This window comes from Symphalangus syndactylus, chromosome 16 (genome assembly GCF_028878055.3).
Source record: "Symphalangus syndactylus isolate Jambi chromosome 16, NHGRI_mSymSyn1-v2.1_pri, whole genome shotgun sequence".
Taxonomy (NCBI): Eukaryota; Metazoa; Chordata; class Mammalia; order Primates; family Hylobatidae; genus Symphalangus; species Symphalangus syndactylus.
This window is the reverse complement of record NC_072438.2, coordinates 80,904,449-80,925,721: the sequence shown is the minus strand read 5'-3', so window position 1 is coordinate 80,925,721 and position 21,273 is coordinate 80,904,449. Positions and strand designations below refer to the sequence as shown.

Here is a 21,273-nt window from a genome sequence, read left to right as displayed (position 1 = left end):
TTCTTCTGGATTTATCTGCCAGTTATTCCCATATTTGACACACATTTCATTCTCTAACTCCTCAAATGGTTTTAAATTCACCACATATGAAATGATATCACATATCTTTGTGCCTTTTATACATCTATACCCTCTTCTTTACATATTTTTATCTATTTCTCTTTATAGTCTAGTTCAAAGGTCCTTTGGCTGCATTTTCCCTACTCTTTCCAACTACTACAGGAAGAAAAAAAATGCCAACATCAACCAGATTTTTCATATTGGAACAAGAAAGTATTCTATAAATGATCAAAGAATGCTCATCTAACCATATGAAAGAAGAAAGATTTATTTCCTTTCTCTTTCCCTTTACTTTTTTGCATGATTTATAATAAATTCATATAATTACTTATTAAGTAAACATGAATATAGTGAGAAATGAATAGAATGAGAGTAAGTTCTGCAAAATATTAAAGAAATAATACACTGCCCTTTGTGATTGTTGAAGAAGAAAATTGTAAAAGGGGGTGGTAACATCAGGAACAGGCTCCAGAGCATTACTCTATTCAAAGTTAAGTTGATAAAAGAAAAATTTCTTTCTTAAGAAAGAAATGTTAAAATCAGTTAGTATGACTTGAAACCTATATATTCGTTGTTCTTGATTATCACTCTCTATTTTGTTATGGCATTCCACTGAGATTATTCTCAGCTCTATTTGCTTATGTGGCATTTATGAAAATCTTCACATTAAAAAGAAAATAATTTCAAGCCATTCTCCTCAAATGCCTTCTGCATCAATATGAATTCTACTCAAATTAAAAACAAATGAACATGCCAATTTCTTTAAATTAATCCTTTCTCAAGTTATTATCTTTAAAGTAGTTGTATGTTAAACAAATATCAAACTATTTTTATTTATTCTTATCGTTGTATATAGCACAGAGTGAACCAAAGGACATTTGGGAAGAGTATGAGTCCCTTCTCATTTATCTGGGCCTTTGGATGTTTTAACGCTCTGTTATGCTTTAATGAAAAGGAGAGAAAGTGCTGCATTTATCATTGGAATGGCTTAGTATTAATTTTTCATTATTCGTATTTGCATCACAATTTGCATGGATATTTAAGAATGTGGAGTTGCCTTTTATAGGAATTAAATTCAAAGTGTTCACTTCTCTTATTCTATAAATAAAAGATCTGGACTGAAACCCCAAACCAAAATTATCCAAGATCAGAGATTTAGAAATTAATTAAAATTTTCTACAAAAAATGCAAAAATTTCACACTGAAAAGGTAAGCAATTTTCTACACAGAAATTTTGAATATTGATGAGAACAAATTGATAGATAAAAGAGATGACCATGGGGAAGAGGAATTATTAATAGTTCAGATATTAAATGGCTCATTCTATTTCAATCTTACGATCTTACATTTTTAATCTAAAATTTGTATTTTTTTCCTCAAATCTGAGAGTTGAAATTAATTGATAATGTTTTAAAACTACACTAATGCCTAACCTTTACTGAATAAGCTAATCTCATAAAAGGATCATGAGAAAGAAAAAGAAAAGGCTTCATCCTTCTACTTTAGAAATATGGGCATGCACAGAGAGTTTGAACAAACATCACAGGAAGATTCATAAAGCCACATTAGTTGAATTACACATCTGCCTTATCTCTTCAACCTTGTCTTTCTGAGTTGTTATATCAGTGGTTAATCTCAACTGATCACTGATTAGAACTGAGAATATCAAGCTTGTTTTGACTACAGCCTAACTAAGAGCAGATTCTCCCATTACCAAGCAGGGAGTGTCAAAGAAGCACTTTCATTACTGTGTCTGTGAAGGTTAACTGTAACTGTCTAAATCTCAGTGTTTAGATTCCTACCATTAGCAAAGGAAAAGCAGATTACCATTGCCAGGGCAAGAAACAATTGAACCAGATTGTGCCATATCAATATTCATAAAGATGAGAAAATTTATGACTTTACCTCTGTTTCCTATGTGAGAGTTTCAACAGAGGTTTGCCTTTGAAATGAGACGTATCCAATTTAACAAACATAATACCTGCTAATTATGAGGGACTAGGCAAAGTGTCATAAAAACAGAATATAAAAGGTGGAAATCACTTTCTGTTTTTAGGAGGCACCTAGCCATTAGATCCTCTCAAATCTGCATGTAAATTGAAACTGTGAGGAAAAATACAACAAAGAAGCTAAAAAATGAAGAATTATAAAAATAAAGAATCCTATATTCTAAAAAATGTAGAAATAACTGGTTACTTCAAGTTTCATGATTTTGTTGTGTTTATGTCAACTCCCTGTAAATACATAAATATTTGAATATTTTGATTTTTAATAATTTTTTTTTTTAAGTAAAGAAGTTTTGAATAGGATTTGTGTTTTCAGGTATTAATTAAGAAGGTAAAAGCATGTATCTTGATAAGATTTTTTTTTACCTACCTTTAAAAAGGCTGGCATTCTTTAAAACTCCCAACTGCTCCTGGGTTCCGGCTTGTCTATATTCCCCGAAAGAGCCAAGCTGTTAGGTAACAAAGCCGAAAAGACAAACATATACAGTCAGAATGTTAACTATCTTTTCTAATAAACATTTATTTTACAATATTTTTACATTTTCTTAAAAGTTGCAAAGATGGTATAGAGTTCCTGTATACCTCACATCTGATTACCACTATTGCTAATATCTTACGTTATAATTATAAGTGCATTTGTCAATGTACTTTTGATGTATGTACAATGTACTTACAATGTTGCTTTTGATACACTGTGATAGATAGTGATACATTGTGATAGATGGATCCAAATGAAACAATATTGATACATTATTCTGTTTACTAGTTTTTCTCCTAATGTCATTTTTCTATTCCAGGATATCACATTGCCTTGTCATTATGTCCCCTTGGCCTCCTCACAGCAGTGATAGTTTCTTAGACTTTCCTTGTTTTTGATGACCTTGAACGTTTTGAAATGCAATGGTCAGACATTTATAAAATGTCCTTCAGGTGGAATTTGGCTGATGTATTTCTCATGATTAGACTGGGGTTAATCATGGGATTAATTTTGGGAGGAAGACCATAAAGTATCATTTTTGTCACTTCATATCAAGGGTATGTGTGTTCTTCATATCAAGGGTATGTGTGTTATCAGCATGACTTATTACTGTTGACAGATCTTGATCAGCTGACTGGAGTATTTGTTTCTGTTGACACAGATCTTGGTCAGCTGACTGGGGTCCTTATTGCTGTTGATGCAGATCTTGATCAGCTGACTGGGGTACTTTTTTCTGTTTACACGGATTTTGATCAGCTGACTGGGGTACTGTTTGCCACCGTTTCGTACTATAAAGTTCCTTTTGTTCCTCCTTTCCATACTGTACTGTTTGAAAGCAAGTCACTAAAGGCAGCCCACAGTCAACGGATAGGGAGTTAAGCTCCATCTGCTGGAGGGGAAAATGACACAAATTATTTGAAATTTTATGAGAGAAATTTACCTATTCTCCCCATTTGTTTGTTTCCTTGTTTGTGTATTCATTCATTCATTCATTCATTCAGTAATTTATATGTATCAGTGTAATCTCATGGATATTTATTTTGTATTTCATGTTATAATACAATACTACACTGTTTATTTTGTTGGTTTAATTGTTTTAGCTTTGGCCTTCGTGAGCTCTTTCAATTAGCCTCTATGTCTTTTTTGACATACCATATTGGTTTGTTTAGTGAGTACTTCCTTAAGTCCTGGCATGATAAGACAGTCCATGTTAATTTCAAAATGCATACTATAAATGTTTTAATCTTCTTGCCTCAGACCTACACTTAGCCTTTTTTTTTTTCAAGGATCTCTGGTTCCTTTTATCAGAGAATGGTGAGAAACCAAGATCTGACCACTAGTTATGGTTCCTTGCCACTGGGGTGCCATTACTTCTAAGCCCTCTCAGTGAAATGAGCTAGGAAATTTATGTATTTATATTAACATGTATATGCAGACATCCATAATTGTCTCCATATCTATCAATCTGTATCTATAATTAGATAACATTATTTCACACTGACAACTTCAATCTGTATCTATAATTAGATAACATTATTTCACACTGATAACTTCAACTCTTCCGCTTCATATTGTTAACTTCAGGCTAATAACTTCAACTTCCTTAATCTATATTAAATAAACAGCATTTTGGGTATAATAGAGTATATATTAAAACCACAGTGTTCATTTCTTTATGAAATGCTCCTCTCTGAGTAATGTATCAAGAGTGATTCTTATAAAGATGTCCACACGAGTGGACATGTTCATGATGCTTGATTCTGAAGAATCATTAAGACAGTCCATGGACATTTATTTTCATTCGTTTCTACTAAAGTTCATTATGCTTGAAAAAGAAAAGCAGCTTTTAATGCCATGTGCATACAACCACAGCTACCTGATGGTTTTTTCACCAAATGCCATAGACTGCAACAATAAAAAGGACTTGAGGAGATATATACTGCTTTATAAGATCTAATATATTTTCTTCTATTGAGGCATCCTATTACTATGACCATGTTTTCATATAATTCATTTTTTAAGACAAAAAGTCTGAGTTAGCTCAATTATACCTATGCAAAAAATGTAATTTTAATGAAATTATAAAATAATTATAATTAATGTACATGTTAATCATTACAGCTAAATGGTAATCAGAATATATAAATGTTTATCATTTTTATTACAAAAGTTTAGTAGAAAATATAGATAGTAACAAGGTAGACTAATAATCCATATGGGATAACTTATTTTCTGAAAGTAAAAACAACTCATTTTTATCATTCTGTTATTCTGATAACTAATAAAGGTTTCCCTGTCAAATAAAATCTTTAGGTTTAAAAAACATTAAAGTGAGACATAAACTTCCAAGAAATTCTAAGCCATTTCATTCCCTTCATCTATACTAGATATTTTGGTTAAAATGTAATAACATCTGAATCAGTTTCCTGTGGCTGTGACAAGTAATTATCACAAATGTAGTGGCTTAAAGCAACAGAAACTTATCCTTTCACAGTTTTGGAGGTCAGAATTCTGAAATCAATAAAAGACTGAGCTGAAATCAAGGTGTCATGGCGCTGCCATCCCTTCAGAGGGCCTAGGGGAAAACCCATTTCTCACCTCTTCCAGCTTCTGGTGACTGCCATCGTGCCTTGCCTTGTGGCCACTTTCAATATGCAAGGCCAACATCCTCAAATTTCTTCCTCTTCCTTTATATTGCCTTTTCCTCTGTGTATTCAAATCTTCTGCATCTCATTTTTAAGAATGCATGTGTTTATAATTTGGGCCTATTCAGCTAATACAGGATAATCTCCTCATTTTAAGATCCTTTATTTAATCACAGCTGCAAAGACCCTTTCTTGTCATATAGGTTAACATTCAAAGGTTCTATGAATTAGAACATGGCTGTCTTTGGGAAGTCATTTTCCAGCCTACCATAGATCATGAGGATTAAGCTCTGATTTTTTTATCTTGCCCAAATTCCTATCTAAGGGGCCTGGAGAGTCATCCCCTACAAACCATCAATTATCAACAAGTGGATTTTATTTAACCCTACATAAGGTGACTTACTTTCCAACCTAACTCAGGCATAACATTAGGAGACAAGGAAGAAAATCAAAATATTTTACCCCAAAACATGTTTCTTTGCCATATCTTGAAATGGCCCTGCAAAGCTGTCCTTCCTGGTGAACAATTTGCATCTGTAAAGAATTTCTATTAACATAGGTAGATCTTTTACTTCCAGGCCTTCCCAATCATAAAGAGGTTAACTAAAAGTCTAGCACCTTTTAAGGATCTGAATAGAAAGCATTTGTCATCTATTATCTCTAAGGGCAGCCACTGTAAGACCTAAAAGAACCTTGGTCTCCACAATCTTTGATCTTAACTTGAACATTTCCTTTCTATGGGTCCCAGGTCTTCAGAAAAACTCAATTAATTGTCAACCAGAAAATGTTTAAATTTACCTATAGCCTGGAAACCACCCCCTCCCACTCCACAGCTTTGAGTTGTGCCACCTTTCTGGACCAAACCAATGTATTTCTTACATGTATTTGATTGATGTCTCATGCTTCCCTGAAATGTATAAAACCAAGCTGTACCCCGACCACCTTCGGCACATAGTCTCAGGACTTCCTGAGGGCTGTGTCACAGGCCATGGTCACTCACATTTGGCTCAGAATAAATCTCTTCAAATATTTTACAAATATTTTCATCGGAAACCAACTTATAGATCTACTTCCTATCCCCTTCCATAGGGAAGAAAAAAATTAATAAAACAACTTCCTCATGATTCTATCTCACTACAAGACAGTGTGTATGGCTAAGGCAGCAGAAATATATACACACAATGAAAGGGTGTTTTAAAATATTGTTTAAGACAACCTAGGACAGGCATATAATTAACTTGCTTAGAGAGACGGATAGATGTTACTTAATAATGAAACTCTAATAACTATTTCTTTCCCTTCAGACTAGGACTACTGATAACCTGCAATTATGTGTGACAAGCTGAACAAAACCACAGAACCAGAGTGTCAGACTATGGCTACATAATTTTTAGAAAGAGCTTAATTAAGCAAATCTCATAAAGTTTTTAAAGGAAATATTTTCTAAAGTCAAAAGCAAACTACATTCATAAAGTATGATTACTGGTACAGTACACCTTTTCAGTGGCATTAACTTTCAGGGGACCTTGACAGGAAGAAAAAATAAATCTCAAGCTACTAGCAATAAAGTCAGAGGAGTGGTAACTGATGATCCAGGAAATTTTCACAGAAAAATAAGGGTATGAATGGCTTCCATAAGGCTTCAATTCCCAACGTTGTTAAGGAAATTCAGGCCTCTTGGGTAGCTTGAAGGAAGGAACTAAGAATGAGCTGCTTACATGCAACTAGTGTGTAGAATGAGTAGTCCCATCGTGGAATGGGAATTAGAAGAAAAAGAAACAAACACAAAAATCTTCTGTCCACCAGTATTGGGAAGCTGCACAGATACCAGCTGTTCAAGAGTGGCCATAGATAGAAAGAGGTTAACCTTGAGAAGCAGAGGGCAAGCTTGAGCCTGATGTGTGTAAACTCCAGATTTACCCAAATATATAATATAGTGGCCGCAACCCACAGTAGTAATATAAAGCATGGTATAGCCCTGGAGAATCAGTAGGACCTCAGCAGAGCAAGTACCAAAATGTCTTGAAGAGATTCTTTCACAACATAAGACCCTAGATTCCATATTAAGGAAAAAAAATAAAAAAAAATGTGAGAGAACACAGCATACCCTCAATGAAACTCAGTGGAGTGATAAAGAGAAAATTTATTTCTTAAGGACTAATAATAATAGAATAATCTGTAATAGACACATAATATGTATTTAAAGCCTTCAGAGAAAATGCTAGGAATATAAACTTTAAGAAGAGCATGTCAAACACATAACAAACAAATCTGACCAAAAATGCTTTCTCTATATATATTGCTCTAGAGGTGGTCTTATGGGCCACCCATAGCTAATCCTAATATTCATTTGAAAGAACAAAACCCAAGAAGTTCATAGACTTTGTTGGAAAGATAAAATTATCCTATCAGATATAAAAAATTGTTATAAAAACATGGAAAAAAAACTATGTTATTGGCACAGAGTCTAAATGATACATATAAATAAGTAGGAACATTCCATTTAAATCAATGGGAAAAGAACAGACTGTTAAATAAGTGGAATAGGAAAAATCCACCATGCAGGTGCACAAAATCAAAGTACAGTCATCCCTAGGCAGCCACAAGGGATTTGTTCCAGGGGACCCTCACAGGTATCAAGAGCCACAGATGCTCAAGTCCTTTATGTAAAAAGGAATATTATTTGCATATAACCTATGCACATCTCCTGTATACTTTAAATCATCTCTAGATTACTTACAATAATTGCTATGTTATATTGATATTAATTTGTATTATTTTTCATTGTTACAATTAGTTTTCTAATTATGTTCAATCTATGGTTGGTTGAATCCAAAAACATAGGCTCCACAAATACATAGGGCTGGCTATAGATTTATTTAATCATATCATACATAAAAATAACTTTCACATATGTGAAAAGAAACAGTTTAAAAGTCAAGGACATACACAATTTTTTTTTTTTTCCTGAGACGGAGTTTTGCTCTTGTCGCCTAGACTGGAGTACAAGGGCATGGTCTCAGCTCACTGCAACCTCCACCTCCTAGGTTCAAGCAATTCTCCTGCCTCAGCCTCCTAAGTAGCTGGGATTACAGACACCCACCACCATGCTCGGCTAATTTTTGTATTTTTAGTACAGACAGGGTTTCACCATGTTGGCCAGGCTGGTCTTGAACTCTTGACCTCAAGTGATCTGCCCACCTCATCCTCCCAAAGTGCTGGGATTACAGGCGTGAGCTGCCATGCCCGGCCAACATACATAATTTTTATGAAATAGGAAAAGATTTATTTAAATAAATATTGAAAGCACAAAATATGAATTAAAATTAAAATCATATATTCAAAGCTAAACTTGCAAAGAAAAGAAAAGCTATGTCATTGACTACGAGAAAATATTTCCAATCATGGAACAGAATTTAATGTAAAGATTATATTAAGAATGTCAACAATCAATAAAGTATTGAATGTGGAAATCTATAAATGGAATATTTACAAAAAGAAAAAAAACAGGACTTCTAAAGAGCATATAAAAATGATTCCACAGCCATTATCAGATAAATCCAAAATAAGAACAATAATAACACATAATTTCTCACTGAATTAGTTGGCAAAAAAAAGATAATAAAGATAATGTCTGAAATTGTCGATAATTGGCAAAGATGTGGAGTGATGGAAGCTCTCACTCATGTCGTGGGTTGGAAATCCACATGGACACAACTGCTTTGAAGAACCATTTGGAATATCTACTAAAAGTGAAATGCAGGTAGCCTGGACCCCAGGAATTCTGCTCCTAAACAAAAGTCTTGCCCGTGTTTATAAGATGTTAACTATAGCTTTGCTCAAATTCCTAAAAACACTGGCATTTTTGAAAAGCATTTCATTTATGACAAACAAAAAATAACTAATTGCTTACATAATTATTTCAACTATTGAATTCATGAAAATGGTCTTATAACTCATTGGAAAATATTTGTGACTATGATGTGTGTGTGTGTGTGTACATTCAATTATATATATGGGGTTTGTGTTTGTTGAGCATATGTGATATTAGAAAAGGTAGTTCAAGGTTTTCTTTATTATATCATAGTTACAATTAAGAATATCATACCTAATACCCAAGAGGAACAATCACAAAATCACGTCAGTATTACTAAGATGAGTTATAGATACAAAAGTATTAGAAAATACAGTGAGCCAGAGTCATGAACTTTAATAAAAGACAACATGAGGGCAACAAAAGACTGTATTAAGTGAAGGCTGTTAGCTTACAAAGTGATGAGTAGAGATTCATTTTATCAGTAAAGAGGATATATTAAAGAATTAGATACACTTGCTTTGTGTTCTTCTACCTGATTCTGGCATAAAGATAAATCCTCTTGTAATTAGCTAAGCTACTTCACTGTGGGGTGGTGGTAAAGAAGTACAGCAATGAAAATAAATGACACCAGAAAAATGTAAGCTGAGAGACATGTCAAAAAAATCAGGTAGTAGTTGTGCTTCAACAAGACCCAGGGCACTAGTTCAGAGTAAGTACAGTCTGCAAGAGCACAATTCATGAGGTCATTTCAGCTAACGTAAGAAAACCCAAGACTAATATCAGCTGAGGACATGTGGTTATCAATAGTGGGGTAACAGAATTCCTTGTAAGAAGCTGCAACTTGGGCATAGACATATATTTTGTTTCCAATGCCCCTACGATAATGAAAAGGATTTTAAAAGGAGGTAAAGTCTGTACTAATGCAGGAAAGTAGGGAATGGAATCAGAGAAATTGATGCTAAATGTGGTGAGATGTCACTAACATCAAAAATAATCCCTGCCGGGTGTGCTGTCTCAAACCTGTATTCCCAACACTTTGGGAAGCCGAGTCGGGTGGATCATCTGAGGTTGGAGCTCAAGACTAGCCTGGTCAACATGGCAAAACCCCATCTCTACGAAAAATACAAAAAGTTAGCTGGGCGTGGTGGCAGATGCCTGCAACCCAGGAGGGTTGAACCCAGGAGGCGGAGGTTGCAGTGACCCGAGATCCCGCCACTGCAGTCCAGCCTGGACAATAGAGCGAGACTCTGTCTAAAAAGATAATAATAATAATAATCCCAAGATCCCTGTAATATTTTTCTTTAAAAAACACAGCGTTATAAAAGAAAATAGGTAGAATAATCCCAGTAAAATCCCACTGATATCTCTTGAAATTAGAAGACTGAGGAACTGAAGTGCATCTGTGGCGCACGGCACTTAGAATTCCTTCAAAGGCAAAAGCAACCACACTGTGAGGTCCACCACCACCAACAAACAAACTAAAGGGGATATCTGCAGATGGCCAAGTTTTCCCCTGATACAGCTGAGCATTACTATACTAGAAAAGGAGGACCAACAACATAGAAAGCCAGGTGTGGAAAGTTGACAACAGGTTAAAAAAAAAAAAAGTATTGACAGCTTTTCTCCCACAAGCACTCTCCAGGCCCTTGGTGTCTCCCAGCTTTCACTGAATAATGAACATGAAATGAGCATCATACTCACCAGCTTTCTAACTTCAGATTCTAGAGCATCTGAGTATCTTCTACATATCGAAGAAATTTACACAGACCTTTCAATGTATTTTAGACTTGGTTTGATATCTCTGTATTCAAAACACCATGGGAGTCCTGGGCTAACATTTGCAATATAAAAAGATGTTACAGAGTACTTAGAATGTACAATACAGACCAGGCGTGGTGGCTCACGCCTGTAATCCCAGCACTTTGGGAGACCGAGGCAGGTGAATCATGAGGTCGGGAGTTCGAGACAAGTCTAGCCAACACGGTGAAATCCCATCTCTACTAAAAATACAAAAAAATTAGCTGGGCATGGTGGTGGGCGCCTGTAACCCCAGCTACTCAGGAGGTTGAGGTAAGAGAATCGCTTGAACCTGGGAGGCAGAGGTTGCAGTGAGCTGAGATCGTGCCACTGCACTCCAGCCTGGGCCACATTGTGAGACTCCGTGTCAGAAAAAAAAAAAAAATGCACAACACATTACGAAAAATGATGTTTGAAAGAAAGTAGATACATTTTTAAGTAATATAAGTATAATACAATTATTTTTATAATAGTAAAATGATAGCAATATTATTACTAATTAGTAATTTTCCATGGTAAAATTAGAGACTATGGGTCAAATGAATTAAAATATGAGAGATAAGTTGTTAAAACACAGAGTAAGATAAAAATATGTCTGCCTGAAATAGGTCAATTGACAGTATCATAACCTTTAAATGCACACTGAAGATTCCAAATAAAATAGATAATTAGAAAAGTCACCAAAATACGTGAACATATTAATTGAAAAAAATACACAGAAACACATAAACATATTTTTAAGTGAATGGTTGAACATGAAAGAAAGTAAAAGAGATGTTCTAAAATGTGCAGCAAAGCTGAAAGACAAGCACAGGGAGGAGAGTGCTATAGACAAAGTGTCTCATTTAGCATCTATGAAGCTGGCACAGGTTAAAGGTGGATTGGAGAAAACCAGAAATAACCAGATTCCAGGAAGCCTATACACTTAAAAAGAAAAAAAAAAAAAAAAAAGTATCTCCTAAATTAGAAAACAAGTAAACTTTATTATTGCTTCTAGAGAATTTTGTTAAAGAAAAACATCTGTTCTGAGGATGTATGGCCTGGTAGGCTCTTATCTGAGTTTGAGAATTTAATTTGCATTATTTGTTTGGTTCAAAATCAATCCTTACATCAGGATTTGAATTTAAAGTGGATTGGGTGTGCACTGCCTTCCAGATGAACATAATCGTCCCCTTAGAAAGTAACTCACAACTCACACCACAAAGATATTTTGAAGGTTGAGTCTTAAATCACAAAATACAACGGATATCTGATATAGTTCACTAAGATGAGAAGAACAAGAAATAACAAAGATATTTAAAAGGAAGAACCCTACCTGACATTATTTAGAGATGTGATTATGTTTTACTTTAAAAATTCAAAGGATCGTCTACGAAAGATATGCAATTAATAAGAGATTTTAGCAAAATTTCTGAACAATGTTTAAATAATTGCATTTTAATAGACTTGCAACAGAAGATAAAGGTATAATTTTAAAATCACTTACCTTATCAATATTCATTATATATATCAAGAAATAAATTTAACAAAAGGATATAATACTTTTAGTGATGCAATTGTAAAACTTGATTGATAACTATTAAATAAGAACTAAATAAGTGGGAAGACATATCTTGTCATTGAATCAGATTTAAGTATATACCAATTCAAAGAATTCCAGGTAAAAGGAATTCAGATATTTTTCCCCATGGAACTTGTAAAGCTGATAGTGAATGTCATGAAAGAACAAAGGATTAGAACAGCTAAGACACTAATAATAAATAAGTACACGGGAGATGGTATTGTCCTGCTCAATAATAAGCCAAAGTATATTAATTAAAACAGTGAGACTTGAAGTATAGGAAAGAAATATTGATCAATGAATATGATATTTTAAATTCTACATAAATATATAATTCTACATAGTTGACATTTTTAATTCTTCATAATGCCTAAGTATTTCCCATTATTTATAATTATTTAGAAATGGAAGGGAGAGTCTTGAAACACCCACATACACAAACTCACACTGCAAACCTAATATACAGCAAAGCTGATGTGAAACATAACAGGGAACCAGACTATTCCATATGTAGTAATGAGAAATTTTATGCTCTCTAATTAAAAATTTTTATATCCCTACCTCACTCTATATACAAAAGGCAATTCTATGTAGACTAAGCAATTAAATGTGAAAGATCAAAGTGTAAGACTGTTGATACAAAATATAGTAAAATATTTTTATTAACTTGGAGTAGAAAATATTAGAAAAGTACTAAAAAATTCTACCCATAAAAGGCAGGCTTGTAAATTTCCATACAACATATAAAAACTTTATAGTACAAATAATTATTATCCTGATCATATGAAGCAATTGTACAATACAATTAGGAAAAGATAACCTTATAAAAATGGTTGAAACTCATTAAACTGTTATTCAAAAAATAATACACACATGACTTAAACCCCATTTAATGATGCCCAAACTTATTAGTAAAGAAAGCAATGCACTATGTTGTAAAATTAAGGACATAATGAGATACTATGAACATAAACTAAGATGGCAAGATAAAATGCCACAAATGGCCAATGTTGAGAATGTGGCAAACAATTGAATACTCATATAATACTGACAAAAATATAAATTGGTACAGCCCTCTGATACAAATAATTGGTCACTATTCTGAAAACATGAACAGGTGCATATCACATAATCCTAAACTCTATTTTAGACACAGATAATTGGACAAAAATAATAATAAAATACAGGAAATATGTATAAATAATTCTAATTACAGATTTTAAAAATGGAATATAAATACCATTTATGATTTCTGAAAGAAACAAATGGCTCTATTAAATCAAGAAAATCCAAGGGGTACTAAAATAAAATTATGAAAACATAAGGTTTTTTTCATTTTTATTAAGAAGTAAATTGCTATAATCTATTGATATTGGTAATTATAAAGTTCTACATTTGTAATAATAAACACATGACATAATGTTAATAAAAGTGTCTGGGTGCAGTGGGTCACACCTGTAATCCCAGCATTTTAGGAGGCTGAGGTAGGTGGATCGCTTGTATCCAGGAGTTCGAGACCAGCCTGGGCAACATGGCGAAACCCTGTCTCCACAAAAAATACAAAAATTAGCAGGGTATGGTGATGCATGCCGGTAGCCCCAGCTACTAGGGAGACTGAAGTGGGAGGGTGACTTGAGCCAGGGAGGCTGAGGCTGCAGTGAGCCATGATGGTGCCACTGCAATCTAGCCTGAGGGACAGAGCGAGACCTTGCTTCAAAATAAAAACTACAAGTAAAATTTCATTATTTGTAAAATACATATATTATGTAGTTCATGGAGCTTTGGTGAGGTTTAAATACAATATAATAATGTTTGTAAATTACAGTGCCTGGAATATAGAGCACCCTGTGTATATTATAGAGGTAGCATATTCGTTCTTATAAAATAATAGACTTGCTTTTTTCCTCTCCGGTTTAAGAGATATAAAAATGTTTCTCTGTTAAAATTTACTCTATGATGAGAAAAAGCTATAACCAAAGGAAAGTAAATTACATTTTATATATGAGATTTTGGAGCAGAAACAAGGGTTTGTCTACAGATAAAAAGAAAAAGCACTAAAGCAATTTCTTAAGCAAGGAAGAAAAGTTAAGTGTCCTAGCCAGTACCAGCTCAATAGGTAACAAAAGCCACAATGTGAATAGTGATTGTTATTTATTTTTCAATTCATTATATAAAAATTTATTTTTATTTACCTATTCAAAATTTACATGAATATGATGGAAGTTTGACATTTATATAAGACAGGGATTGGTATAGTTGCATAATATAATTCCACAGATGAACAAGTATAGATAAATATGCATGCAACCTTTTTCAGTAAAACATTTTAGTTTTCATTATTCATAAGAACATCTATTATAAGGAATCCAGGAAATAAGTTAGATTCAAGTAACCTAAAGAACACTTATGGAGGTGCCCTTAAAAACAATTTAGTTTGGAGGGCATGGATAACGTGTATGAATAATACAGCCATGAAGTCTTACTTATCCAACCTGGCTTAAAATACAGAAAAAAATAGGTAATCACATTTATTGGAGCATGAGAAACAGTCTGTGTATAAAGGTGTGGAAGAGCTCAACACATTAAGTCTGTAGCTAATGATGTCAACTAAAGTGTAAGAAAAGTATCACTCTTCAGTGATCGTTATATAAAGCAAACAGGACTTATTTGTTGGTGTTTTAGAAATTCAATATAGTTATTTGTATATAACTAAAGTGTGACTAAGATATATATAACATAATGAAATATCTGACAAGGAGACGTGAACTATGTCAAAAGGATCATACTCTGTTTAGTTACACATAAGTATATTGCACGTGGTTTCGGTTAGTTATTTATTATGAATCCTCTTTAGATGTTTTTAGCTCCGTTGCATTATTTGTGTGACAAGCAATCAAGCTTGCTTCCCTTCTTTCTTTTTTTTTTTTTTTTTTTTTTTTTGTCTTAGTAAAGCATGTTGTTTAACTGAGTGTCCTGTATCATGGCAGGAGGTAGGAGAAGGAGAGGAGATGGTGTATTTCATATCTCTTACATGTTTCTGGTAATATAGAGATCATTAAAAGCAAAGATCTCTATTGAAAGCGTTGTGTATCTTATCAGTTGGAATTCTGAACTTTATGTTTGTAACTTAATGGGCAACTGGATGGGGTAAGCATAATCCTTAATAGAAATTAATATTTTATTATATTAATATTTAATGGCATTTTATCTTAATATATATGAATTGCATTTTTAAACTCATCTATTTTATTAGTCTCATGGTAGTTCTGAAGTTTGTATATATAACGTTTAACAGTTTATTCTTTGAATGTGATAAGTAAAAGGAAATAGAAAGTATATTAAAATTGTGGAACTTATATTTATAGTTAGGTCTTTAGTAAAAGTTATAGAAAGGACATGTAATATTTTCCCTGAATCAGCTTCCAGATAAGTAAAAAACCTAATCTACATATTCTATACCATGCTAAAAGGTAATAGAGATTCCTCATGAATAAATACAAATGTTAACTGTTAGAATGGTAACCTATTACATTTAGGTACTATAGTAATGTTTGTTTATTAGCTAAAACAAAGATAAGCCAGCTTTTCTGTAAGGAGCCAGACACTAAATATTTTAGGCTTAGCAAGCCACATGGTCTCTGTTGCAACTCTTGTGGTGTGAAAGCAGCCATATTTGCCAGTACTTAAATGAATGAATGTGGATGTGTTCCAGTGAAACATTATCTACAAAAGGAGGTGGCTAGCCAGATTTGACCAGCAGCCTATCGATCTGTGACTCCTAAGTTAAAGCGAAGTTGATACCTCCAAATAGAGTTTCTTACCTTATATAAGACTAATTTTTATGATGTCTAAGCCCACAGTTCTCAACCAAATTAGCAAAAAGTTGTTGAAAAGAACTTAATATTTATAGTCCAACATTGCCTGTAAGTCACAACCAGCGATAATTAATGTGGTATGTCATTAAGTGTATCAGGAAAGTGTTATATTTCTGATTATTTCTCATATCAACAGCCTTACACACTAACTCTTTCACAGTGAATTATTGTTTTTCAGTTATGATAAGACACAGTCATCATTTGAAGATGACTAAGTATTAAATAAGCTAAAATTAGACTAGGTAAACTATAGTTAATATGGTATTAATGCACATATTACCTTGGCCCTAATGAAATAACCACACAAGAGTAGAAGTATGGATTAGGAACCAAAAGCTCATCATGAACATATAAACTGACCAAGTTCCCACTAATAGTAAATTAAATTGGAGCATCAAATATCTATTTTTAAATGTGACTCCAAAGCCCATGCTCTGCTCAACTGTGTACATTGTCTCCTACTGCTCTGGTATATTTAAGTGCTGCTTGGGAAAATTGTTGTTATTTGCAGCCACTGAAAATTCTACTGAACATTCATATCTAGTCGGATTCTCTGTATTTCATTGTTGCTGTCCTCCAAACTGAGATTTTCTCCATACCCTCCTTAGACTCAGCAGTGAAGCTTCCTTCTACACACTGAACAAGATCTTACATGAATTCCTATAACTTCCTTACTTCTTACGCCAAATAGCTATGAACTGTTTCATTCCTTACTCTCTTTTATTATTTTCTCCAAAATATTATAATCTCTCATCTACTTCACTAAGCCAGTTAATGCAACCTTCCTGAATCTATTCTTTCTCACTACCTCCAGAATCATGCTTCAATTATGATTTTGTTTCTGTCATTCTGCTAGTTTCTAATCCTCCACCTACAAACATGCACGGGTCTCTTCTAACCTGATCTCACTCCCCTAATTCCTCAAACTATTTTCACTTCTTACCTATTTCTTTCACTGAAAAATTTCTTGGAAAAAGAGTCTATGTCCCTGGACAACTTTGCCATCCACTCGGACATCATACCTCATGCACACGAGCTTCTGCCATCACTATTCTGCTGAAATTGACTTCTCAAGGGTTTCCTGCAATTCTGGAGAAATTCCTCCTGGTTGGCCTTAGCACTAGGTATCTGGATCCTAAGATGGCAATTCATGTTGGTAATTCCCCTCTTGACTCTGAAAACTCTTTCTTAGCTTTTCTTTATCTTTTCCTAGAATTATTTTATTTTCCGTTTTCTTTAAAGAAAGGGGTGGTGCTGATTTTATGTCATATTTGTACTTTTTTATACTCTCTTCCATGGTAATCTCATTTACTTTCATATATTCAAATGTTATGCAAATTCTATATCTATATATGCACTATAAGCTCCAGTTTCTTTTCTTTCCATTTTCAACAGACTGTTTGACATCTTTTCCTGAATACACTTCTATCCATTAAAATGTAAGTTGGTCTAAAACAAACTCATGCACGTCCACTAGAGAATGCATTTTTTACAACTGTCTGAGGCTCACATTTCAAAGTATCTTGAACTATTAATTTTAATTTCCTCCTCAACTTATTTTTGCAAATATCAAATATTTCAGGTTCCATGTGTACACTGTTATTTATAGTCAGTGTCCTTTTTCTTATCCTATTGCTGTTGCAGGTCAATCCTTATGGCTCCTCATTTTATTATTGACTTTATTAATATCTTCACTTCACTTCTCTCATCACTTAAAAAATTTAAACCAGACAGCATTTTTCAGTTGTAGGTTGCCTCATATAATTCTCTCTTCTTCAAACATCGTTAACGCCTTCCCAGACTATTTAATTATTTTCATTCCACCCTGACCTCTCTAGTTGTCTAACATATGGCCCTAGATTATATATCCAATTTCATTTTCAAGACTCTAGGTACCGGATTTAAGTCAGATCTCGTTAGATTGACTCTAGCTGAGGTGAAAACCCCTGTCCGAATTCTCAAATGTGTTTTATTTCCAACACGTGAAATCTTCTATGCTTCATTCATTTATTATTATTATTATTATTTTTTTGAGACAAGGTTTCACTCCATCACCCAGGCTTGAGTGCAGTGGAACCATTATGGCTCACTGCAGCCTTGACCTCCCTGGGCTCAGGTGATCCACCCACCCCAGCCTCCTGAGTAGGTGGTACCACAGGCGCATGCCACCATATCTGGCTAATTTTTTGTATTTTTTGTAGAGACAGAGTTGCACCTTGTTGTTGCCCAGGCTGGTCTCAAACTCCTGGGTTCAATCGATCTACCCACCTTGGCCTCCCAAAGTGCTGGGATTATAGGTGTGAGACACTGCACCTGGCCTTATTTATAATTTCTATCATTTAAAAATTATTTAATTCCCCAGGGGGATATAATCCCTTTCCCTTTGGAAACACCAGTTTGTGCATCTCTTATGGCAATTATGTGTCTTGTTTTCTAATGTACCCTACTATATTTTAAAATGGCCAAGCACTGAAACTGCACACCATACCACTTGTAAACGTGTGACATGCATATATTATATAAAACATTTTTTCTTTAGTTGAAAGCATAAAGAGACAATTTCTTTGACTTCATATTGAACTGGGGGTGTTCGGTCACATAGGATACCTGGAAAATGTATCAATGTTGCAGTATCAGTTGGAATAGACCATGCTACATATATTGTACCAACACAGGCTTCCATATCAGAGTGGGTTGTGACACTAAGTCATCTTTATTGCTCACATTGTATGTCCACCAAGTGACACATGTCACATCTCATATTTTATTTTATTTTTATTTTTTTATTATACTTTAAATTTTAGGGTACATGTGCACAACGTGCAGGTTTGTTACATATGTATACGTGTGCCATGTTGGTGTGCTGCACCCATTAACTCGTCATTTACATTAGGTATATCTCCTAATGCTATCCCTCCCCTCCTCTCCCCACCCAACAACCGTCCCCAGTGTGTGACGTTCCCCTTCCTGTGTCCATGTGTTCTCATTGTTCAATTCCCACCTATGAGTGAGAACATGCAGTGTTTGGCTTTTTGTCCTTGTGATAGTTTGCTAAGAATGATGGTTTCCAGCTTCATCCATGTCCTTACAAAGGACATGAACTCATCATGTTTTATGGCTGCATAGTATTCCATGGTGTATATGTGCCATATTTTCTTAATCCAGTCTATCCTTGTTGGACATTTGGGTTGGTTCCAAGTCTTTGCTATTGTGAATAGTGCCACAATAAACATAAGTGTGCATGTGTCTTTATAGCAGCACATCTCATATTTTATTGACCAAAACAAATCACATGACCATAACCAAGTTACACTCAGTAGAATGGGACAGGGGATATTGGTGGATAGTTAAACCATCTACATCAGGAAGCAATGATATGCCCTTAAGAAGCTGGTTTCTGATTAAATGGGCTAATGTATGCTTTCTGGAGAGAGAGAGAGAGAGAAAGAGAGAGAGAGAAAGAGAGAGAGAGAAGGGAAGGAAGGAAGGAAGGGAGGGAGGGAGGGAGGGAGGGAGGGAATGGAATGCATTAAAGATGTCCTAGTATGACGAAGAAAATTTTACAACACATGTCAATAACTGGAAAGTAACTCCCCACACCTCATTTCCAAATTTTCTCCCTTTCTCCCCATCTCTCTTTGTTTTCACCTTTCCTTGCCATAGGCTCCCCCTCAGAGAAGCCACTTTGAGCTCTACTTGTGGATACTGGGTAGGAAGGAGACGAAATTGCATGTCATGTAGTCCAAGAGCAGACTGTTCAAAACCTGGTGTTAAAAATGTACCCAAGGGTTATGAGCATAACTACCTAGGTCAAGAGCAGGTTCCCTCCAGATGATGAATTCTAGAATATAGTGAGGATTACCAAACCATGACCTAAATGAGAAGGAAGCATCTTAGTAGAGAGAAACTTAGAGTATTTATTTCTTTGCATTATTCCTGTCAGAGCATTAATTCCAGTCTAAGTTTCAGGAAGTTATCTCTACTGGTCTGCCTTGTAGTGGCCTGCATAAATCTTTCTTTCTCAAAGCCGAAAGAGCCTTTACTCATTTCTTCTCTAATATGAAAAATATTTATAGAGTGTCTATTATATGTTAGTCTACTGACATTCGGTGTTTTATATATTAACTAAATCTATAAAATTTGTGCAAAATAGAGGCTTTGTTCTGTTCACAAAAGAAAAAGCAAACATTACTTCAGGAATTAAAACCCTGAAAGTTCAATGTTGACTTACTCATCCTTCAATTGTAATACAGGTCAAACTGACATAATGTCATCAATGGTAATAGACCAATATGATATCTTGCAGAAGGGAAAGGTGATCAATATTTCTGCATATTAAATTATGACATAGACCTGGAGAATGGATATACTCCTGAAATAGGACAATGAAGGTATACTGCCAGCACTGTCAGCTTAAAGCAATCTACTTTTAGTGGTCCTTATTGATGGGTATAGAGGAAGAATGCCATTTGCCAGATCAATACCTGCATGTCAGGTATTAGAGAATGTGTTAATTTGTTTAAGAAATGAAAACACGTCTGGCATGGCAGCTGCAATTGAAGTCACCACCTGGTTAAGCTTATGATACTCCACTGTCATTTTCCAAGATCCATCTGTCTTTAGCACTGGCTAAATAGATGAGTTGAATGAGGATATGGTGGGAATCACTCCTCTATATCTTTAAGTCCTTTGGTGGCAATAATCTTCGCAGTCCCTCCAGAGGTGTGGTATTGCTTTTAGCTTACAATTTTCCTAGGTAGAAGCAGTTCTGGTGGCTTCCAATTGGCCTTTTATACCAAAATATCCCTCACACTACAGGTCAGGGAACCGATGTGTGGATTCTGCCAGCTGCTGAGTATGTGTATTCCAATTATTCATTTCCCACCTGGGGAAATTATTTCATGGTGGGTTCAGAGACCTGCTGTTCCCACTATAAGGTGAACTTGAGCAAAAACTCCATTGATCCTCTAGCCTCCATAAGCTCTTACTCTGACTGGTGGGCTACAGTTATGTTTTGAGTCTTATAGAATTAGT

The 21,273-nt window shown here is 34.5% G+C and overlaps 1 protein-coding gene across 1 annotated transcript in view; it reads right to left on the bottom strand.

Moving 5' to 3' along the window:
* Window positions 1-21,273, bottom strand: part of CDH12 (cadherin 12) — a 1,055,333-nt gene that overhangs the window by 719,996 nt on the left and 314,064 nt on the right. The window contains exon 2 of the mRNA XM_055246743.2: window positions 2,437-2,515. The gene's annotated coding sequence lies outside the window, so the exon portion shown is untranslated. The remainder of the gene's footprint in view (window positions 1-2,436; window positions 2,516-21,273) is intronic.